This window comes from Sander vitreus, chromosome 16 (genome assembly GCF_031162955.1).
Source record: "Sander vitreus isolate 19-12246 chromosome 16, sanVit1, whole genome shotgun sequence".
NCBI lineage: Eukaryota > Metazoa > Chordata > Actinopteri > Perciformes > Percidae > Sander > Sander vitreus.
In genome coordinates, this window is record NC_135870.1 from 18502523 (window position 1) to 18528064 (window position 25542).

The following is a 25542-nucleotide window of genomic DNA, read 5'->3' on the forward strand; positions in this document are numbered from 1 at the left end:
TGGCTCTTTAACTGCTAAATGCTCTGCCATGTTCACCAACTAGTCGCTAACTTTATCAGTTAGCCGCTTGGTGCTTGGTAGGTACAGAGCAGTGGGTTTTTAGAGCTCTTTGCTGAAAACAGCTGCCTGCCTCCTAATACAGATTAGAGCGGTGAGAGTGAACCAGTAAAGTCGCCATCTGTAAAACCAAAACAATGAACACAAAGATGCTAAAACGCTCTGTAGAACAGTAAACTGTAGAGTTGTATGGTAGTTCTCTTTGGTTTTATCGCCACAAGGGACACCTTTCATATTACACCTCAATATTTCATCTGTTGTTAATATAAAAAAATGGATTAGAGCAGCTCTAATAAATCGGCAACAAGTTTAACTATATGCTGTTAGTATTTCTTCTGGCTAAATGAATAAATCAATAACGTCATTAACATTTTTCGGACTCTGGGATAAAAGCTGTGATTAAATTGTGACTCAAAGAACGGCTGGAGTTGAATGAGGGTACAATTATTTTACAGACAGTAATAGATTCAGTAACACAGCACCATCGTGGGGCGCCTGTAGCCAATCCTGCTAAGTACCACTTAGAATTCTGAGCCAGCATGTAATCCCCTGAGTTAGTGTGGCTGCCTCTAGAAAGGTGTATGTGTGCATGTTTGTGTGTCAGCTTTGTCATTGCATATAAAACATATACTATGTGTCAGAGCAGTAACCGAGCCCGGCCCGAGCCCGACACAGTTAAAATATCATTTTCTTTCTCATACTAATGCACATGTACGTTTGTAGGAAGTCATTCGGAAATGTCAACAGATGAGCGCATCAGTGCACACGGGGCAACAAGCGCATGTTAACACAGGCACGCACCTACATAATAAGCTTTTTTAAATTTAAAATGTTCAATGCCTTATCGCGCTGATTTGACCGAGCCCGACCGAACCCGAACATCATTTCTAAATATCTGTCTGAACCCAGCCCGGCCCGTCAGGTACCGACGGGTCTCGATGGGTCCCGACGGGTCCTGACGGGCTCGGTTCGGGTATCCATCCTCTAATGCCAAAGCCTGGATAATAATATCAGTGCAATAACATCACATTTAATTCCTTTTAATGTTTAGGGGATGGGGTTAGACATGTGCTGTAATGGTTTAACTCCAGATTACTACTGATACTGAAAGTACAAACGTGTTTGCATGCATCTGTGTATGACCGCCATAAGTGTCAAGACTTGAGAGTGAGGGCATTTTGGACACTTTTTGGCCTCTTCAAAGTGCTGTTTGAGGGCTTCCACTGTATTTTGCGTTGTTGCACTAGCTTGATGGTTGGCTGTATCAGCAGAGTAGTCAACGCCCTGTTTTTTTTAATCATAAGTTATATAATCATTGTGTACAGCTGCCTTATTAAATACAATTCTTTTTTTCATGGCATGTACATTTGTCCTTGCACTTATTCCTAATACCTGCAGCTCTACTGAGCAACTCCCTGAAGTCTGCTCTAGAAACTATGTGTGGCACTACATTATATATAAATACATATTTGCTTGTAAATGCAGAACTTACTATAGCTACCCAGTGTGCTCAATCTCAATCGAAGAAAAACTACTGTATCATGAGATGCGGAGTGGAGATGCATTAAAGGGAAGGAGGGCTGGTGGATGGAGGGAAGAAGGAGGGGATGGAGGGAGGGTGCCTCCCTAATGGAGAGATGACTCATAGTTGTTGGAACCGTACATCGGCTTTGTGCCTCAGCTCGGCTCTTAAATTCTTAAAAAAAAAGTGCTTCCCAGTTTTTAGAAAAAATGTACACAACTCCTGCAGTCGCCCCTGCCTTTACCCATTCGCACAACCACTCCTCTTTCCATTGTGCGATTCCATGGTGTGATATGTACACTTAAATGGCTTATACATTATAAAGTTTTTTATGATACTGTATACTGCGCTGTGATTTGGTGTTTGCACAATTTCCCTTCATGGACAACAAAGTATTATGATTATAAACACTGTAGCTTTATGAGCCAAGCTTCTTACTGCACCAGCACTCCAACCTATAATAACTCAACAGGGCTGATTAGTGTATATATATATATATATATCTTGCACCCAGCGCAATTGACTTTGTACACCGACACATGTATCATTCCTATTTTGCACCCGACGCACAGCGGACTTTTCTCTCCACAGACTCGGTAAATTAGGGAATGAACTTGTGCACCCGGGGGCGGTTCAGCAAAAAGAGGAGTGTTCCAGCGCAAACGTTCCCTAGATCTATTTTGCAGTTTCAGAAAACAATTCCGCCACAGACCAGGAAAAACCTAGTCTAAAGTCAGTGGCGTGTTATTCAGATGCGATTTTAAGGGAGCATGCTTGTTGTTGTTGGGAAAAATATGACCTTGTTTTACACAACATTTCCATGAATCATGGATGTGTTGATGACATAAATGAGGAAATATTAGAGGAATTAAGGTGAGGTTGAACTGTATGTGCTGATGCCACTTGACCCAAATGCCCCAGCAGCAGCACGGGAGAGGAGAGACAGAAGAGCTGCATCGTCTATAGTGAGGTAATCTCGGTCAAATGTTAGACTACATTGCAAAAATATCACCATGCATTCATAACCTTGTGATTCAGTGAGAGTGAGCCCAAAACATCGGAAAGTATGTTTTTGTGACATTTTTTTATTTACATTTTGTCAAAAAGAAAAATCAATAGCAAACGTCGATCTCCTCGGCTGTGAACTGCTCGTGGCGTGCGCCCATGGATGTATTAAGAGCATATCCGTATCCTAGCATATCCGCCATTATAATAGCAATCCACCATGGAACAAGCGTGCCTGCTTTTAAAGGGAATGTGAGATAACGCTCTGATTAGTTTATTGCACGTTACACCCAAACCACACCTATGAGTAATGTAGCTACTTCAGACCAACCCATTTTAGATTTGCGTCGGGCGCAAGAGTCATTTATCCCGCCGGTATAATGCTGCGTTCATGCCACCTGGGAATAACAGGGACCGCCCCCGTGATTACGTTGTTTTTCCGACCGCCAGCGTTCACATGGCCGGGATGCGTGTGCTTCTTCTTCTTCTTCTTCTTCTGTTATATTGGCATTTGGCATAACAACTTGTTGCATGACTACCACCAACGGTTGGCCGTAGCCTAGAGCATCAGGTGTGTGACAACATGGAGGCCGCAAAAGGAAAAGATTTGCTGCTGTTTTCTTATGCGAGCATACAAACAGCACATCGACAGGTGTTTGTTTGTGTTATCTGCAGGACAATGAACGGGAAAGGACACGGATAAGGTGTTGTTTTTTTATACATAGGCCTATTTATGAATAATTTGAAACATGTTATGTCTGTGTATGTTTCTTGGCAGAGGCATTTGTCCACAATAAACAGTTTACTGTCATTGAAATATGTTCAGTGAACCAAAGTCGCCTACATTAAACGTCAGTTGTCAACAACGCGTCACCAACTGGGAAACTCGGTTAGCAAAATCTAGCCCGAGTTTCCCACCTCTGATTCCCACAGGAAGGGACATGAATGATGACGTTTTCAGTCAGAAAAATGTTTTTCCGATGTCTATGAACGCAGCATTATAGCAACAGCGCCCGAGATCCGCCCACAAAGCTACTTGCGTTTGATACTTGCGTTTCAGATCGTTAAAATAGGGCCCATAGTGTCACATGTTATGAGAAAGATCAGGGAAAGAAGTCTGTTTCCATTATCACCTCAAAATTATCAAGGCAAATTGTCACTTGTTTTCACAACAACAGTTGTCAGTCTTAAGTTTTACAGTTAAGACTTTTACATTATGTACTGTACGGTAATGTATGTATGTAAGATGTTTTTGGCATTTTAGGCCTTTATTTGATAGGACAGCTTAGACATGAAAGGGGAGAGAGAGAGAGAGAGAGAGAGAGAGAGAGAGAGAGAGAGAGGGGGAATGACATGCAGCAAAGGGCCGCAGGTCAGAATTGAACTTGCAGTCGCTGCGGCGAGGACTGAGCATCTGTACATGGGGCACACGCTCTACCAGGTGAGCTACCCAGGCGCCCCATGTAATGTCTTGTTAATGACTTGTTAGGTACAGACACATTCGATATACAGTCTGGCCATTACATCTTTGGCAGATCAAGAGGCAGAAAATATCTCTTAATATCATGAACCCCTATAATAAAAACCTAACCACATTTTAATGTTAGTCATGTACAGTAGGTTAATGGGCATCGTTTGGCGTATAACATTAGGGATAATTCCTTCAAGGTAACCCATGATTTGAAGAAATTCAAAGCATGACCCTGTTATTTTCTCTATAATCCACTAACCTTCCTTTTTATACTACAAACTGTGCTGTAAGGCAGACATGCTGAAAAGAGTAAGAGTAGTATCACGGTTGAGTAAGCTGTCTCTTCGGTTTGGGTCACGAAGTCACGCAACCCCCGACTGGTGAATGGCAACGACGAGCTTTACTCTGCATATTTCATGAAACTGACACAGGCTGCAGAAAACTGCTGCTGCGCACCAGGAAAGATTAGAGCAAGTGTCCATGTTATAGTTGTCCATCCTGTTTGTGAGACAACTGCAACTACCTGAAAAAAATGTTTTAATAGAATCAAAAATATCCAACTTTAAATAAAACTTTAATGTAATCGCTATGTTAGAAAGTGCTTTATACTGACTAAATAAATCAAATATTTGTTAAAGAAATAGAATACAATCCAGGGGCATTTTCATGTTGAAGCCTGCATGCAAGTTGTTTGCAAAGAGTTCAAAAGGTTTGCCAACTACAATTCTACTAATTTGATTAAAAAAACTTCAGAAACAGCATTCCAAGAAGTTCTCACAACTCCGCCTAAACTCTTAGAGGAAAACGGTGGGATGCAGTATCAGAGACACAAAACAGTTGGACCGCACCTAACAGGGAGACATCACACATTTTTTGAGAACATACTCTATGAGGAAGACAGAGGCAGGCACAGTTAAAACACCAAAGACTGACGGAGATGAAATACCACCGGTTTCCCCCCTCGGGTTGCGTGACTCACTCTGATGTCTCAGGAGTGCCAAAATGCTTCTTCTACAGCCATGAAAGACCTGCTTGCTTTATCAGCATATCGCATTTCCTCTGAAGAGGGAGAGGGGGATGAGGGGGTGGGGTGTTTTGCATTTAGGGTGTGGCAAATGTTCCCCTGTGCAGGACTAGCGAGAAGTCCCAAAACTCTTTCTTCTTTGTTGCAGCTTTGCTATTTTTGTCCTTCCAACATGTTTTTCTCACGTTTTCTCACTCTTAAATCAAAGAGAGGTTTAAACGAGAATATAATAATAAAATAAAAATGTAGAAATGTGAAAATCTCCATGAATTCTGACTTATATATATTTGAGCCTCCAGGGAAGGAATGCAAGTCAATATAATCTATGCGTTTTTGTATGTGGGTGCACATAATCATAGCTGCTTGTGCATCTACTGTACAGTATACACACGTTTATGCGCTCAGTAAGTATGTAGTTGCATATATATATATCTTTGTGGTTCTTATATTTTTAGTCCAATTTTAACCTGAGGCCATAGTGAGCCTGGGTTTAGCCTTGGAGATCTCATCAATATTTAAGAAGCACATTCAGTGGTGAAGCAGGTCTGACGCAGTCGGGCCCTAGTGCTGGAATCATAATCGACTAAATCAAAAACAGTTCACACAGAAAACAAATTATATATTTTTCTTGTTTTCTTGAATTTAAAAGTCGTATTTTCTTTGGAGCAAGTAAGTGTCTGAAATACAGCTTTACCATGATGTTATTTTTGAAATAACAGACAATATGTACAAGTGAAACAATTTGCTTTACCTGGTGTCACTGTATCAAATGCCATGTATCAGATATCTAGTGGTTGGGATCACTGCTGTGTGATGTCTACATTGTTTCAGTCCTGCAGTGTTGTTCTAATCATTTTCATGGTGTTTTCGAGGTTTTAATTAAGGACTGATAATGTTAATGCTAATTGATTTTTTTACTTTGCATTACAATGTAATTTAGGTCCACAAAACAATCACAAGGTCTATCACCAAGAACCACAACACCTATTGGTGCACACAGTGAGAAAGTAGTACATTGTATATACTGGAAGTATATTTTTATACTAATATAGCCTAATATATAATAATATGCATGTTAGAATACATTTAATTAAACTACTTAACCTATCCATAGTTGCGGGGGGCTGGAGCCTGCCCCATCCCACATTGGTGCTTAAATACAGTATATTGATGAAAAAAGTATTAATGCCAGTACATAGTCTAAACCCAGTACTCAAACAATATTTAGTGCAATTAGTTACCGGGTAGTTGACATTTTATTGTTTAAAAAACTATAGTTTGAGTAAAGCTTAAGTTGCTGAAGAACACAAAAACCTGGAAAAGTGTAACAACACTGATCTACACATCATGGGAAACAGACAAAAGAGACAGGCATAGTTGGTGTAGGCCTTCATACATAAAATAACAGATGGTTGAATGGTTAACCGAACAGGGTAGGTGACTAATAAGACATGTTTGACTTCACGTAAGCAACAACTGTAATAGAGTCTGGTCAGAAAACGCACAAAAAATGACAAACAAAAACCCACGTCGTCCTTTGACACTTTCCCTGTTAGTTGCCTTTTTATCAATTGCAATTCCCTGTGTTTCTGTCTCATTTCTTTGAAAAGCAAACACAGCTCTCCTGATAGCAAAAGCGGCCCTGTTATCAATTACTCCCCGTCTCCTGCACCAAATAACCTCCCTGCAGACACAGCACATTTCCCTGCATGGCCTAGAGAGGGAGGGAGGAAGAAAGAAAAGAGGAGAAAAGGATAAACAAAAGATTGAGAGACCAGAAGAGAGAGAGAGAGAGCGTTAGGCATAGAGACAGAAGGAGCAGGGCAGCAGAGGAAAGGAGAGAGAGCGACATAGGTAGGCAGCTATATGTTAAAAAAATGCTTACAGCATTAAACATTATATTGCCGTTCTTGGTGGGTTGGATGATAAAGGAGCTGCTTGCACGTTATTGCTTTATAAATTACACCATGACAGCTGGACAGAAATGACCTGCTTTCACAGACTGATCTCATGAAATGGCGTATGTATGACACGCCAATTCGTATTCCATTATTAGTGTGTTATCAAGACGCATACTCGCTTTTTAGCGTGTTTATCAACGCCGTTTGGCCTCCATTGACTTACGTTACCTTGCGATTGCGTGTGAATTTACGCTGTGAGAGACCGGGGATCATGTCCCGCGTGTCGCGTTTCCTTGGTGTCTCGCGTGTCACGTTTCCTCTTTTACTAAAGCCAACCCTGTTCTTCTTTAACTCAACCCAACTGGTTCTTCTTTTCCTCAACCCAACCCGCGTGTCATGATTCCAAAACTCAACCGTCGATTTCTTCTCGCGATAACATCGCCATATGGTGATAACACGCCATGTGGCGATAACACACCACGTGGCGTGTATGTTTACGTCCGCTGTATACAGCGTAGACATACACGCGGATAGCGTACACATAACACGCCACTTGGCTTAAGAAAGTGGGCGTGTATGTTTACGCGAAGTCATGATGTCACGTTGGCTGTCAGGCTGTGTCTCAGCAAATACAATCACACTATGAACATTGTATAACAAGAAAGGAAATTCAGGATACACTTAAAGCAGCATAGGAAGAATTCATATCTGAAATCCAATACAGCAGATATAGGTGAGCTGTTGCAAAAGTTAAATAACGAAAAACAGTGACATAGCAGTACATGAATTCAAGACCAACTTATTGCTATTATTGCAAACTATTGCGATGTCCACACCAAGGTGTAAAAGGATGTTTTAGATGTTTGCAACATTAATAAAGCACTAACTAATGATATGGATGTAGAACCCAAACCAAATATCCTATAAAATATCGATTTTACAAATTAAAATGACAGTATGCAGAGACACAACATGTGAAGTGAATGATACCGCAAGGAATAGAAGAAAGAAAGCACAGCAGTGAAAAAATTCAGCAAATAGAGATTTGGCGATTACTTTAATGCACAACTGTGTTCAAAAATGTATTTCACAGTCAGATTTTACCCTGATGTTCCTCTGATATTTTCTCTTAAGTCATTTTCCCCCTCTATGCTACAGTAATCTGTATTTGTATAACTGCAATGATGATACATAAAATAAATATATCTATTTTCTGTTTCATTTTATCCTTGTTTCCCCACACTGACATATGTCGTAAAACGTTAAGGTCTTGAGTAGAATTTGAAATGCATGTTGTGAGTTTGAACAGATCTAAGCAAATGTAAGCCTTAACTATTAACATAAAGTAGGGCTGCACGATTATGGCCAAAATGATAATCACGATTATTTTGATCAATATATTGATTACGATTAATTATCACGATTATTTGTTGATTTTAACCAAAACAAATTTTATTGTCAAATAGGCTAATTATAACTGCTTTCACATCCATATTGTGCTACATTCCTCCTTTGTTGAAGGATACTATGAAGGAGTATGCCATATCAGCTGTTGTGCGACCGCTTTCCAAACATGCGCGTTTGCGGTGAAAAGATACAGGCAACACAATTGTCTGTTCACGTTAACGGTGCATGTTAAAATCTGGTGCCAATAGGGCACCGGTGCCCGGTATCTACCGGACGAAATAGCAACATGGATTACGGTCCCACTTAAATATCTGCGTTGCACTCTGATGCTCCAAAACAGACGTTAGAGGCAACAGAAACATTGCTGCGTGTCCCGCTAGTAAACACTAATAACACGTTACACAGCAGCTAACGTTAGCCTACCGTTAGCTACAGTAGAAACTGGATTAAACACGGCTAAAATGCTGACAGCTAAACGGTGCAGTGTGACTGTATTTCACTGTAGAGGATTCCAACAGCGGGACGTACAACAGTCTGCCGCTAAAGCTATGAGCTAAAAGACTCAAACTAGCACTGGTCACTGCTGTTGTCTGAAAAACAACACAAACGGGACAAAATGTTGCGTTTACTGGTAAACTGGTAAACCTCGTGTCGATTTATGACCGACTGCTACCTGTTGTGGAATTTTCCTCACGTTACTCTGTCCTCTGTGACTGTCTACACCTAAACTAAGCTGCGCGGTGCAGGGAACAACTCTGATTGGCTCATGGAGGCACTTGATCAGAGAGTGGTTTACGGAGCTTTGAAAAAAAAAAACTTTGATACAGAGCGTTCTATGAACGGAATGAAACATTTTAAATATCGCTCGATAACGTGAATTTGATCGTGGGAAGCCAAAGTCGTGATCGGGATTAAAATTCGATTAATTGTGCAGCCCTAACATAAACCCTCAGTATACACTAACACATAGAAGCAGGACTAACCACTAGAGGAAATACTATACATCCTTTGCATAAGTAAAAGTGTAGATGCCACAATGTATATGTAATACTCTGTTAAAGTAAAAGACACATTGATATTTTTACTCAAGTGAAACTATAGGCTTACATATTATCAGTTAAATGTACTTAAAGTTTCAAAAGTAAAAGTACTCATGCTAAATAGCCCTTACTCTAAACCATAGTGCTAGCCCTAACCCAGAATTCACTGAAGTCATTCTGTCAACATGTTGGAGGATATTTTGTCTAGATATATTTCGTGCTTCCTTTCGTAGTGATATTTTGTGTTTATTTGTACCTTATCCTCCTCACATCACATCTAATAGACTTCCCCTACACCTCTCATTCTGTTTCCCCCTCTCCTCTGCCTTTTTTTTCTGCCGCCTTCCACGGGCTGAGCCAACGCCCAGTTGCTGCAGTGCAGCTCACTTCCCTGTTTCCAAAAAACTCTGCCCCCTCCCTCTCCAGTTCTGAACACCCTTGCCTCTCTGTGTCTCTCTACCTCCGACTCTCTGCAGTGAGGCAGAGTCGGGGCAAAGGAACTGTAAAGTGAGGGGTTTTTGTGCCACTCACAAGCTCAAAACTGCACTGCCCTGAAACAGAAAAAGTGCATATCTACAGTTTGTAGCAAATGTTCAGTAAATAAATATGTTGGACTGCTCCTGACTCACTCTCTGCTGTAAACTGTTAATTATTAGTTTATAAATATATACCCATAGAACAGAAGATGAAAAAAAAAGACAAGCAGTTTATGTTTATTTAAAAGAAACACTGACACACACAGACACAAATCTAACATTATATTACCTCTGCCTCCCTCCCCTCCACTGTTAGCAAACCTGATGACCCCCAACTGTAATGACCTGTGGTTTGGGGATTTGTTTTTCTCTGAGACTTTAATGACTTTAATAACTTTAATGACACACTATTAAATAGTAAGTGCTGTTCCAGAAGATGTGTTAACGTGGTCAAACAGTGTCGTGCAAGTTTGTGCCGGGCCTTTGGGAGTAATTGAAAAGTGAGGAGACAGAAGGCTTGGATTGCAATCATCTGTGAAGGATGAGGCCATCACAAAGAGCGAGGAATAGTTTGGGAGATGTTACTGGGATTAATGATAGAGAAGGAAGAGATAGTCCTTAAAAATACAGAAGGCCTTAAGTCTCTAGTCTCTAGGGAACATACATACTCCCAGATTGCACTTTTTGCCTTGCACACGTGACTGATGGTAGAATAAAGTAGACAGAAAGTTGTGTTCTACCTACTGTATATTTCCTCGAGCACTCTAACCCTCACCTCAGGTAGAATTTGCATTTTGAGTTTTTTAGCCTCATCTCACTCGTCTTTATCTACTGACCATAAGATTTAGTTGAAAGTTTAAAATACGTTTTCCAAGGTCAGTAATGAACGTAAACCCTATTTAAGGTTTGTTTTTTTACACCTTTAAGTCACAAAAGTTATGAATAACTACACATTTTCTACGTACCCTTTGGAGTTTTTGATGTGTTGATGACCCTTCCCCGTTTTAGTGCGTTCTCAGAGATTCATATGTACGTGCAAAAAAAGCAAGCAAAATCTTCAACCCATCAACTGGTGTTGGCAGTAACAATACCAAGCTGGTAGTCATGTTACATAAAGTGTAACTGTTCCATGTCATGGGTTGTGCTTTTCTGAGAATATCACATAAACCGCACTGAATACGCATTGCTACCCTAGCTGTAGTTTGGGGCCCCATTGCTTTTGTAGCTTAGTGGGTATGTTGATGGTGTTGTGTTATGTGACCTCCAGTTAGATCATGACATACCCTGTCCTATCCTGTCATATCCATCATGTCCCATTATATCCCCTGACATTTCATCACGCCCTGTCCCTTCCCATCACATTATGTCAAGTCGCATCATGCTGCAGCATGACATAAACCAACGATTACAGCTGCAATAAAAAAGGCACTTGCTTTGTCATACTTTGGGCAGCCATTTGAGGAGGATCAGATCTCTACATCTCAGCTGCACCTCCTAATATATAGAACAAGGTATTTGCCGTTGCAGTTTGCAGAACCACTGCAAAGCAAACACATTTACTGTAATGCAACTCTTGAAAAAAAAAAGCAAAGTCGATGAGAATTGATCAGGAGCAGCGCAAGGCTTGTCCTCAAGCTGCTCTCCCAGGCCCTGCCAGGTAATCCAAGCCTCAGCAGAGGTCGGAGAATTTCCCGGCAGGATGAGGGAGGCGAGGCTGCAGCTACAGGGTAGACAGAGACAAAGTAATCTGGTGCTGCATTCAATGGTGATTTTTAGTAGTTAATCAACATCTTTCAGTGTGCCTCATATATTTTCCCACAAACAAACAGAAGCTTGGATGTTGCTGGGAGGTGTTAAGAGAAATCCAATAACTGTGTTTAAAAGCTGCTAAATATGTAAGCTGCATCATCATCAGCTGCTTACTGAAAGGGCTTTGACAATGAAAAAGGAGACCGTGTGCGCTAGTCTCCCCATCAGCATTTCAGATGAAAAGGGAGAAAGTTTGCATTATTCTTCTCCTTGACAGGAAGCTGGTCTGCAGTATTGTGGCATCTTGGCTTCCACAGGGGTGACTCTGAGATAATTTCTGAGCGTCTGCCAAGGGCTTTTCACCCCCAAGCACTTTGATGAGAGAGAGTGGGTCTAGCATACCCAGCTTCAATGATCAATGGTTCCTAATGGAGGAGCGGTCATGCAGAGCATGAGATTTAAAAAGGACAGAGATTGTGAGCCTTTTTCTGAAGCCTTTTTCTTTATGGCAGCATGAATCCATTGCTCCAATGTAATTGATATGATCTATTTAAACTTGCAGGAGTCATCCCAAGAATATGTTGTAAAGGTTTTTAAACTTAGCTTGTACAAGGTCCCATATTGTAAACAGTGAGATTACTTTTAGCAGGTTGGTGGACTTTGTAAATACTGTGAAAGTATCAAAACGCTCAATTCACAGAGAAATGCGTACAGCCCATGTTCAGAAACGGTGTCTTAAAATGAGCCCACAGGACTTCCGTACAGTTGTGATGTCACAACTATATAGGTAGATGCTGCTACAGTGCCATTACCGTCATTCCCTGGCTGCAATGACTGTGCCGAGGCTCTGAGAGTGCAAATGTGGAAGACCCCAAAAATGCTGACCAATCAGAGCAGACTGGGCTGTTTCCGGAGGGGGTCTTAAAGAGACAGGCGCTGACAGAGGGTGAATACAGGTATATTTAGACAGACAGTATGAGAACAATAATGTGTTATTATAGCATATAGTAGAAACCCAAAATACAAGTATTAACCTACAAATTTGCATAATATGGGATCTTTAAAGAAATAGTTTGATATTTTGGAAATGTGCTTATTTTCTCTCTTAGATTAGAGTTAAGTAGATCAATGTCACTCTTATGTCTGAATAATATGAAGCTATAGCCAGAATACGTTTAGCTTAGCATAAAGATGAGAAGCCCACTTAAATATCTTCAAAAGTACTTTTTATTCAACCTGGTGAGACGCAGGAGGTGCCAGGCCCGGAGTCACCCCATAGTGCCCGGAACTAGAGAACTGAATTGGGATTGGGATCCTGCGGGACCCAACACAAATCTTGCGGGAGCCGGGGGTTTTAATGGGGGCTGCAGCTAGGAGCAGGCAGTCCAAAAATAGACAGCAGGTCCCAGGATTTAGGAGTGCTGCTCCTGATCAGTGCTGTAACCAACTGTTAGGTTGAAAATCAGCAACGCACACACGGTGCATCCAGTTAAACACCAGCCAAACGCTTTATTACCACTCCTCTACTCCCTCTCTCTTACTTCTTTCCCGGGGCTCTCCGCCCCGCCCCTTTCTTCTACGGTGACCTGAGGAATACAATTAACAGGGACTTTAACATGCAATCTGTTAGAGCGGGCAGGAGCGGTATCAAAAAAAGCAGCACTGCGCAGGGCTCTACCCCGAACCTCCAAGTGTTGCAAGCTGATCCTTCCAACATCAAGTCTAACGGGAGGCGAATCAAATGGCCTGCAGCTAACATGACTTTACTGTGGAAGCAGTTTGACAAATATGTCAACCAAATTCTGGAGGCAATGGTGAAGGGAGAGGCCGAGAGGAGACTTAAAAACCATGACCACAATCATTGTCTGCTGGGGCAGGAACGCAGCGGGAATCTGGCCTGCTCGCAGGAGGACATAGACCAACATCTAGAAAAGACAAGCAGCACCCTGAGAGAGATCAAGAGTTGGGAGAGTGCAACATCCTTATTGAGGTCGTCCACAAAGCAAGGGCAAGCTCAGCTCCAGAACCAAGCAGCACCTCAATCAAAGTGTACAAGAACTGTCCCAAGCTCCTGCAGCATCTGTGGAAGATCCTGCACGTATTCTGGAGGAGGGGAAAGATCCCAGAACTGTGGAGAGTGGCCAAAAAGGTGTGGATACCCTGCTGTTTCCAAGCGGCTGAGCACCTACCTACATCAGTCCAGAAGGGTGGCATTTCAGGGATGCCAGGCTGTCTGGCACACACCGGTGCAGTGACACAGCTCATCAAGGAGGCCGGAGAGAACAAGGGCAACCTATCAGTGTTGTGGCTCGAGCTGGCAAATGCATATGGCTCCATTCCACTCAAGCTGGTGCAGTTTACACTGATCAAAAATCACTTCCCCAGCAGAATCAGAGACCTCATCGCTGATTACCACAGCAACTTCAGGATGAGGGTCTTTTCAGGAGCAATTACATCAAGGTGGCACAAGGTGGAGATCTGCATTATCACAGGGTCCCCTATCGCTGTGTCACTGTTCTCCCTAACCATGAACATGCTCACAAAGGCAAGGTTTCTGACAGCTCTCTGAGGGACACGGCATCCATCCAGTCGACGTGCGACGGGCTGGAAGGATGGCTAAAATCCGTGGACCCATCATCTTCAGAATCCCAGAATCCTGTGGCCCCTTGTCATCTATGTAGTCCCGATCTCCACGGTCGAAACCTTAGAGAGGAGTGTCAGCAACCACCTCAGGAGATGGCTGGGTCTGCCCAAGAGACTGAGCAGCATTGCACTCTATGGGCACCACACCAAACTGCAACTGCCCTTCAAATCCTTGGAGGAGGAGTTCAAGGTAACAAGAACGAGAGAAGTGGTACAGTACAGGCACTCCAGTGATCTGAAGGTGGCTAAAGCAGGGATCCAAGTGAGGACTGGCAGGGAGTGGAGGGCAGAGGAAGCTGTTCAGGAAGCAGAGATAAGGTTCTGACCCGCAAAGCAGGCCATCGCCTTTGTCAGAGCTGGGGAGCAGCCAACACCTGACAAAGGAACACCGGCAGCCATCCTGACAACTGCGAGGGACTGGCAGCTGTTGGTGGACCTCGAACAGCAGCTGAAGTTTCCCAGCCATATTGCAGCCACCACCCTGCGGCCAGACATTGTCCTTGTGTCTGAGTTCACCAAGCAAGCTGTGCTGCTAGAGCTGATAGTCCCATGGGAAGATCGCTTTGAAGCTCACCAAGTACGCAGGACTGGTCAGCGACTGTCAACAGGCTGGATGGAGAGCGAGGTGTCTCCCAGTGGAGGTAGGGTGCAGGGGATTCGCAGGCCATTCTTTAGTTCTTTAGCCTTCAGTCAACTGGGCATCGAGAGAGAGGAGAGCCATGCACAGTACCACCAATGCGGCAGAAAGGGCTTCAAGATGGCTGTGGCTAAAAAGAGGAGAGACATGGAGTCATGTGTAGCTAGCCAGTCCCTCCAGGATTTCGCGGCCTTTTTTTTAGATTGTTGCGGCCCAAAATGCCTGATTTCGCCGGAGCTTTTGTAAAAAATTGCGATAAAAGATAAAATGTCTTTTGTGTTTGTTGCAATGAAGTTGCGGGAGACAGTAAAAGTTGCAAAAAAGTTGTGATTTATTTTTGTTTTGTATAGTTCTTTAAAAATAAAAATAAAACTTGTTTTGGGGAGAATAAAATTACTCTGGGCTGAGTTTTCCTAGTAACCTTACCAAAAAAGCTCAGGATGCTGTAAATGTTGGTATAATCTGAAAATGGCTCGTGGATTTAAGACAAAAAAATAATAATTTATTGAATCAATCAAATCTGAACATATGTGTCAGTGACTTGTTGATCTTTACATTGTTAGTTAATTTCCTAACCTGGCCTGGGACACACATTCATACGGTTTGATAAAGTACTGACTTTAACTTATCATTGCACTTACAATAACGAGCGTAGCTGTCCTCAATTTAGGTCATTGTGTCATCTCATCTCCTTTTTTTCCTGCATCCACCGTGTGTTGTTTGTGTGTGTCTGTGTGTGTGTTTGTGTGTGTGCGCAAGCGTCAGTCAGGGGGGGAACGGAGCAGCAGCCCCACCCGATGCAGAGAGCCGACAGCCAGGATTGAAACGACAGCAACTTCAGCGACTTTTAAATTGTTACAGCGTACATTAATGTTAAAATGTATACAGGTTGGCAGGATGGTCTGAAATGTTTTGTATGGTCTTTCGCTGTACGTTTTGTTGGTAAATGTGAGATGTTCGAGTCACACACGTCTCGTCTTCATATCACAAACAAGGAAATGATCAACCCGTTCTCACTCCCGCTTGGTCATTGGCTCTCAGAGTGCATGTGGGACTGCTGGGATTGGTTAAAGTCGCGGGAAACTTCAGGTTATTGGTCAAATTTGCGGAAAAGTTGCGGTGATTGGTCAAAATTGCAAGTTGCACCAAATTCGTTTCGATCAGTTGGCTGAATTCGCGTGAATTGGCGCGATCGCCACATCGCGAAATCCTGGAGGGACTGGCTAGCTATCTGGACACAAGCTGGAATCAGACCCGGTTGGGTCACCTGGAGAAGGGTGCATGATGTTAAGAGACCTGAAACACCCGATGATTCCAGGAACATAATTGAAGATGTGTCCATAGACATCATCAGATGTATTTGCACAACAAATAGTACAAGTAGTACTTGAAAAATGGAACCGTATCAAATGTTTCAAGAAGACTGCTGATAGCATTGTATGTTAACACAATGGTCTTAAATCACCACTCCATTTTTGGCAATTTTTTCCCTTTGCCACAATTAACCATGGTAGTAAATATACCTCAGAATGAAAAACACACCTTCCCAATGTCCAGTGGTGCAGTAGCTGAAGTGCTGAGCAAACTCAAAATGCCTTTTTTTGTTTCACTGTTAATCTGCATTGGTGCCCTTACATAGCGATATATTATTTTTACCCTGCAGTGAGAGAACCAGCAGTATGGTTCTTTAGAGGGTTATACCATGGCCTATTGTTAGGCTGAGGTTGCTTAATTAGATAATTAATTAGATGTTACGCAAATGATGTCACAATATTTCTGCATAGCTACATTGCAGTTTTAAGTGAGTGACGGAAGAAAACACCCTTCACAATGCAGAGAACGAGGGGGAAAAAAAGAACAAAAATAAGAACAATAATAATCTCATATCTTTTTTTTCTTCACATTTTGGTCCTGACAGCAATATTAGATATAGATATTTCAGAGAGTGTGCTCTTATATCTACTAAATGCTTTCTCTACAATGTCCTATGTGGTAGATTCATATGTTGAAACATATTTTATACAGTCTATGGTTGACACTTTGCTGTCACCTACAGTTTCAAGAGTGTAAGTGTGTTGAGTTGTTTGCTACTACTGGTAGTACAGCAGTGATGGGAATAGTGGCATTAGTTGCTTTTGTAATTGTAGAAGCAGTAAGAAAAAGATAGCAGAGCAACTCCCTCGTATGACATATTACAACAGAAAATGTAAAGATATATTTACATCTTATAAAGGTTAATACTATATATTGATGTTAGTGTTGTTATTGCAATCAAATTCTTATATTTCTTGTATACTTTTTTATTAAGGTCCCAAAATGTATATGAATATATCCACCACTCTAGCAAACACACTCTTACACTTACACTACATACAAATAAAAACACCGTTAATAAATTATTTGACGCACATGTAGCTGATGGAGCCAATTCCAAGAACTGTAGGTAAACGTCACGTCAAGGTGAAGAGAAAGACGCGTCCTTTGTTACACCACTCACAACCTCTCTTCTTATTTCAGAGATGGCTATAGGCTTCATACTGGACACAGCAGCATTGGCTGAGTCCCAGAATGTTTTATTTTTTTTTGTTTTTTTGCTGAGGGAAGTGCAAGTCATCGTCAAGGGCAAAGACCAGTTGGTGGCGAGTCTGCTACTGGAGAGGCACTGCAAATCAGTAAAGCATTTCAGGGACATTTAAAGAACAGATCCATAACATAAAATAGTTGTGCAAAAACAACCATAATAGTGAAGTGCATATACAAAGAGCAAAATCTAACCACATGAAAGATAAATATAAAAAGCCAAAATGATGATAAATAAACTAGATATTATTAAGAAAAAAACATGTTGGAGTCATAGTGTGCCAAATTAAATCACCACTTTATCCAGACACTCACTTATTTCTAGATATCACGCATTTTCTGTTTAGATACAATTACACCAAAAAAACTTTTGCCGATGCAAAGAATAACAAGTGAGAAGTAATTGTAAATAATCATCATGATAATAATTAGAGTAACCATGAAACAAGAACACTGCCATAAACACTTTTATATAAGCATCATCATAGGCATGGTTTTTATTATCACATAATTTTTAAAATAACACATTTTTTATCTTGTGAAGGGCAAATGACCATGACTCAGTAGTGGGACTGAAAACCAACTTTAAGGAGCATAAGTATAACACAGCAGTCTCTTTTTCTTAACCATTTGTATAGACTCAAAGATTTTTTTTCAAGCAAAACATACCACAATTACATAATGAAACCAAAATGTTCAAAAAGCAATAGTGTAGCAAGGGTGATACAGAAAAATGTCTATTAGTAGTAATAACAATTAGCTACCACTTGGTGGTGGTATAATACTGGACATGAGATGGTCAAAGATGTTGCAGTGCAGTTTGAGGCTTTAAATAGCATGTGATATACTTGGAAATCTCAGCACTGTAGAATCATGAATCACCATCTGCGAGAAACAGTTTAATATACTCAGAAATGTAGAGCGTGACATGCTGGCAGTAAATATTACACTCATGCTATACCATATGCCAACCATGACCATGACTTCACTGTTGCAACTCAAAATAAAGAGTGAGATTACACATAATTCACTCCTACAGCCATAGTGCCCAGTTTCATTTAGATTTAGTTGTTTTACAATCATTTTACTAAGTGTTAAATTCTTTAGTCATGGTTAAGCAACATCCTTGGGCATCCTTTACAGCAAGCGAAATATTTTCAAAAGCACTCAGGAGAAAATTGGATGGTATTGTATTTTGCTTATAAAATATGTAACACCCTGTCCAAAGATATTAGAGTGGCTGACACAGCAGACATTGTTTTTAAACAAAAGAAATGATCCTTTTGACAAATCTTCCAGTTCCCAGCAGTGTATTGCTCTCTATTTCATTATTGTTTGGTGATTGTTATGGAGTACAATACTGATGTGGTTATATTGTTAAGATAAATAACTAAAAATCACATCTAGGTTAATTTCAATATGAGTCTACTCATACTTAAGTCTAACATGAAGGACTACAGATATTTTCAAATACAAATATCATGATGGAATCTTCTTATTTCACTACAAAACCTCTTCAAATTGTTTTGATTCAGGTAACAGAAAATGTAACAGCAGGAGGAAGAGCAGGAGGAATCAGATCTGACCCAAAAACTAGTATTGTCATTGTTTTCATCAATGATAGATCCCAGCACCATCTGCTCCAACTGTTCATCAATATTCAGTTTTTATTTTTACAGTATGTGACGTCACCACTAAAATTATCACTGCTGTCAGCAGATTTATACTTCCCTGCTGTTATTTATGATCAAATACAACATAAGCCCTGTGTGCACATTAAAACCTAGCATTAATTCATTTCATTTTATTAATGCATTTATTTTATAAATATGGATTTAAGTTATATGTTTCCACCTAATATGTGGATGTCCAATGTGTTTAGATGTCCACCCATAATAGTTCTGGCTACCATAACGTTGCTGGTCTGTACTGTTATGCAGTGCAGCAGTGGAGTAGTGTGTGGTTGAGTTTCACACACAGAGCACAGGCTGAGTCCACACCGCAACTTCACAAGTTGTAGGGCTCAAAATGAACCTAAAAGTATAACTACACTACATAGTACATTCATAAGTAAAGGTATGCACGGATATTATGGTAAGCAAGTTATTAATTATTTATTTGCATTGTCCATCCATTATTTGACAGTAAGGTCAGCTAACGTTAGTTATAAAACATTAGCTATAACTTTTGCTGTTATCTTTATTTTTTTGTAAACAAGCTAGAAAATAGCAAAAATACCACTGACTAGTAAAACATTCGTAGCATGTTGGGAACTGTTGTAACCAATTAATTGCCTAACATAAAGCCTAAATACTAATTTTAGCCCACCCAAGTTTGTGCCATGTTAGCCGACAACTTTAGCGCTAGCCCAGCTAACAATTTATGGTTCCCGTTTTTGGTTGCGGGAATGTTCCCTGAAGGTTATGGTTTTGGTTAGGTCTGCATAAGAGGACTTCTCTTTAATTAAATAAGCAACAGGAGCACAAGCACGTTCAGCAAGCAAGCTATTAGCTCTCGCTAACTGACTGCTAGCAAGCCTTTTAAGTTAAATTTTTTTATGGCTAACATGTAGCAGGGCTGGCTAAATGCCACAGCCATACAATAATTCTATTAATGTGGGTCCAATTGCAGACCTACTCTTAAATACCATACATTACTCCTCCCATTGGCATCATGTTTCAGATGCTAATGATTGGAGGTGTATGCACCACCTACAGTAGGACGTAAACTGCAACAGCAGTGCTATGTCAAGTCATGACTCTTCCAACACATGACATGAATACAACCTTCAAAAACAGTGGCCAAAATTGTGGGCTATGGACACTCTCTTTCACAATAACATGCCTATTACAATTATTTCACCATCACTGGTTGGCAAGAATAAGCAATATTGAATAAGTCAATATTCCTGAAAATGATTCTTTTTTGGTTATGGCTATGTTGAGTAATTGTCATATTTTCACAACAATTAGACAGCATGTAGCAAACAACAGGGATACATGACCTCTCTTCTTGAAACTACTCAGTTAATGACAATGGCAGCACAAAGACATACACTGGACTCATCCTTCATTATGGTTTATGCATTCAAGTATCTAAGTGATTGGTCATATAAAAAAAGTGCCTGCCAAAGATCCTCTGACACATTACTTAATAAACCGCTATGGGAGCATCAATCTTGTGCACTGAAACCCTTCACCTATTTAGTCTCTATAATGTGCACATAACCTTAAATGTACACATGCATCTCCTTAACGGTAATTTCTATGTTGAATAGCCTAATCATTCTGGTTACATTGACAGCTATTCCACCAGACCTTTTAAGTTCAGGCAAATCTAGAGTGTAGTGGAGGCTATGGCATTATTTTGTTTATTACCTCCAACTTAACAGATCTATTAGCATCAGACACAACAACATACAAAGCTGTCACTCAAATAAATGCACAGTGAAACATTTAACCCAAACCCTACAGCTACAGCCACTGTGCTTCACCTCCACTTCCCCCCACATCAGCAGGGTCCTGGGCCTCCCCACCAATGTCCTCCATAAAGGTCCCCCCCTCCACCCCTCCACCCACCTCAGTGACGACTCTCTCCATCCACGAGAGGGACGTCAACAGACTCTTTAGGAGACAGAACCCCAGGAAAGCTGCTGGACCAGATGCTGGCTCCCCATCCAGCTTGAAGCACTGCGCTGATCAGCTGTCTCCAGTGTTCACAGACATTTTTAACACCTCACTGGAGACATGCCACGTGCCAGCCCGCTTCAAGACCTCAACCATAATCCCTGTCCCCAAGAAGCCAAGGACCACAGGACTTAATGACTTCAGACCCGTCGCCCTGACCTCTGTGGTTATGAAGTCCTTTGAGCGCCTTGTGCTTTCACACCTCAAAGACATCACTGACCCCCTCCTGGACCCCCTGCAGTTTGCCTACAGAGCCAATAGGTCTGTAGACGATGCAGTCAACCTGGCCCTCCACTACATACTACAGGAACCTACGCCAGGATCCTGTTTGTGGACTTCAGCTCTGCCTTTAACACCATCATCCCGGCTCTGCTCCAGGAGAAACTCTCCCAGCTAGGCGTGCCTGACTCCACCTGCAGGTGGATCACTGACTTCCTGTCTGACAGGAAGCAGCATGTGAAGCTGGGGAAACACGTCGCCGACTCACAGACCATCAGCACCGGATCCCCTCAGGGCTGTGTTCTTTCCCCCCTGCTCTTCTCCCTGTACACCAACAGCTGCACCTCCAGTCACCAGTCTGTCAAGCTTCTGATGTTTGCGGACGACACCTCCCTCATCGGACTCATCTCTGATGGTGACGAGTCCGCCTACAGGTGGGAGGCTGACCACCTGGTGACCTGGTGCAAGCAAAACAATCTAGAGCTCAACGCTCTAAAGACAGTGGAGATGGTTGTGGACTTCAGGAAGAACCCAGCCCCACCTGCCCCCATCACCCTCTGTGGCTCCACAATTGACACTGTGGAGTCTTTCCGCTTCCTGGGAACTACCATCTCCCAGGACCTCAAGTGGGAGCTGAACATCAGCTCCCTCGTGAAGAAAGCACAACAGAGGCTGTACTTCCTGCGGCAGCTGAAGAAATTCAACCTGCCAAAGACAATGATGGTGCACTTCTACACAGCCATCATTGAGTCCATCCTCACATCCTCCATCACCATCTGGTACGCTGCTGCCACTGCCAAGGACAAGGGCAGACTGCAGCGTGTCATTCGGTCAGCAGAGAAGGTGATTGGCTGCAATCTGCCGCTGCTCCAGGACCTATACGCCACCAGGGCTCTCATTTATAAACGTGGCGTACGCACAAAACGGGGCTGGAAATGTGCGTACGTCACTTCCCATGCAAAGGTTGTGATTTATAAAAAAGCAAGTACATTTCACAGAAGAATAAAAAACTTGACGGGAGAATGTGCGGTCCTCAACGCAAACTCTGACCCATGCGTACGCACATTTTGGAGACAATGGGAATTGGCGACGCAGATAGTGAGGTGGTGAACTGAAGTCAGACTGCAGAAAGTACATGTTTCGGTGACTGCCAGTGTCATTAACATACTTATCAGCATTCATGAGGTGCTTTGCATTGACTATTTATGGTTAAAAATGGGCGTGTACAGGGCGGGATAAGAGGCTGATTCACGTACGCACACTTGCAGGTAATCTGTGATTTATAAAGGGAACATTGCTTACAGATGTACGTACGCACGGTTTTATAAATCTGAATTGTTTTTGGCGTACGCCTTTTTGGGCTTTTGGGCGTACGTACATTTATAGTAAGGATCCTACGCACAGTTTTATAAATGAGACCCCCACATTTTCTTGGCAGCAACATGTAAAGGAGAACTCCGGGCAATTTTTTACGTTAATCTTGATCGCTATACGTATGCGAGTACTGTCGATAGCACTATTCGGCCGTTCACGAAAAACAAACAACACGCCTATCTTGCATAAATGTATCAGTTATTTTCATACAGTCATACTAATTGATTCACGTGGATAAATATGAGGGGACAGGAGGGTGAGCGTATGAGCAACCATTCTCAATGTGACAACCATTTCATTTCAGTTTTTATGGTAGCCTATATCCCTTTTTTTCATTTCAAGTCCAACCTTGACAATGAAGTAATATTTTCACCGCGATATAGCCTGCATGAAACAACATGGTAAGAACGCACAGGGTGTCTTATATGTGCTTTAATTAGTCTATCTTCAGAACATTGTAGTTTCACCACAGTAGACCAAAATCAATAACAGCCGCCATAGCATAATTGCGTAGCCTAGTGTAAGGGCAGTTGGATTATTTTAGCATCGCATTTGTCTTTTCCTTTGAACTTATGCATTCTACTTCCCACCTTTTTTTTTATTTTTATTTTTTTTACCTCATGACGTTTTCCATCGTCATGAAAAAGTGTTTAGAAAAAGACATATGAAGTAGCCTAATTTTGTTGACTATTCGTCCACACCCATATTCTTGTCACATGGTCTCTATGTTGAAGGCTATGCTGCACGTTTCATTGCAACATCATTCTGCAGAAAGATGATGTTGTGGGTGCACGAGGGAGTAATAAATAAGATAGAGAGAGAGAGAGAGAGAGTTTGATGTCACTGCCTCTTCTCTCTGAGTCGTAAATGTGGGTTACAAAGAGCAAACATATCATATGACTGGAATACAAATGTAACTCTTACGATGACAACAAAGAGATGAGTCGTAGCTTCACACTAATTGCCTGATGGGCAGTTACATTTGTGGTCACAAAAAGTATACCATTTAAGTTAGTACGTTGAAACTGAAACTATCAGGATAACATGTTATAGTCTTCATAGGACTCAGTAACATAGAGTAAAAAATGATATAATGTGATGAGAGCTGGGCAATATATCGATATTATATCAATATCGTGATATGAGACTAGATATCATCTTAGATTTTGGATATCATAATATTGTAATATGGCATTGGTGTTGTCTTTTCCTGGTTTTAAAGGCTGCATTACAGTAAAGTGATGTAATTTTCTGAACTTACCAGATTGTTGTAACTGTTCTATTATTTGCCTTTACCCACTTAGTCATTATATCCACATTACTGATGATTATTTATCAAAAATCTCATTGTGTAAATATTTTGTGAAAGCACCAATAGTCAACACTACAATATCGTTGCGGTATCGATCTCGAGGTATTTGGTCAAAAATATCGTGATATAATTATTTTTTCCATATCGCCCAGTCCTAAATGTGATAGGTAAATAATATTTTATTCTGCAATACATTTAGTTTCACAGTGGTACTTTGTGTTAAACAGCCAATCATTTCAGATATTGATTGGAATTGTTACAAATTATAGGTTTTTACTTTAATTTATTTCATGGACATCAACACATTGACCAGTCACAATCTTTCTGCCTTCACATATTTAAATCATATTGTCTGCATGCTTTTGTTTACTCATCTGCTACTGAATTGCAACATCAAAGAGCCATACATGACCTCCTGATGGGATGGAAGTAGGGAAAGTGGTGGAATGAAAGGGGAGGGAGAGGACATGCAGTTTTTATGAAGCATTCATGTTGTTGATGTTTTTCCCCCCGTCTGCTTCTGACACTAAAATATGAGGGGAGTAGTCTAGTGAAGTTAATGTTAATGGCACCATGTTTCCTTACTACCTTATCATCAACCTTTGATTCTCAAGAAGTGACCAAGCTGTGCAAAGAATCATGTCGCAGAAGAACAAGCACTCTGATTCTGTATAGCCAATGAAAGATCCATTTCTATTTAACAAGCTTCCATCTCTTCACATGCTGTTCTTTCTCCATCTGTTTTCAGGCGGGAGGTGCCATGGAAAAGCCATGGTCAGAGAGAGGAAATATGTGCACAAAATAATAATTTGAGGGCATTCCTCAGCTTTGGCTCCCTCATCTTTTGTACCTCACTTATGCAAGACGCAACAACAGCTATTGTAAAAGTAAAGCGTTTAACAGAGGAGAAAACTGAAAAAAGGGGCAGAGCAGTAGGATGAGGAGGACATTTGACAGATAAAAAGAGGGAGCTCTGCAGCAGGATCCCCACCGTGCTGAACACAGGACTGCGTGACTGGTCTGTGCAAGCAGAGGGAGGAGAGAGGAGAGAAGGGAGGAAGGTAGGAAAGAAAGAAGGGGGAGGGGAGGCAATTCAGCGCAGTGAAAGCTGACTGGATGAGTAGCAGCCGCGGCACAGGCAGCAGCATCAGCACCACTAGCTGTAGCATCTTTCTTTGTGGCTGCTGGAGGCTGTCCTGTGGCTGCTGTAGCATCAACATCATCCATTTACAAACACGTATATCTGGACACAGACGTCCTCACTGCTTGCTGCCTTATACACCAATATCGTGGTGGCCACCAGAGAAGAGGTAGTATGTGACGGGGCTTGGGGGACAGAGGGACACAGGAAAAGGAAACAGGGACGAGTGGTGGTCGTGCAAACGGGAGGAGGGCTGGAGCGACACCGAATAGAACAGCAGCAACAGCAGTAGTAGCAG

At 41.6% G+C, this 25542-nt stretch overlaps 1 pseudogene; it reads left to right on the top strand.

Moving 5' to 3' along the window:
• The first annotated feature begins 13268 nt into the window (after positions 1–13268).
• LOC144531707 (uncharacterized) lies at positions 13269–25536 on the top strand (annotated as a pseudogene).
• Positions 25537–25542: the final 6 nt, after the last annotated feature.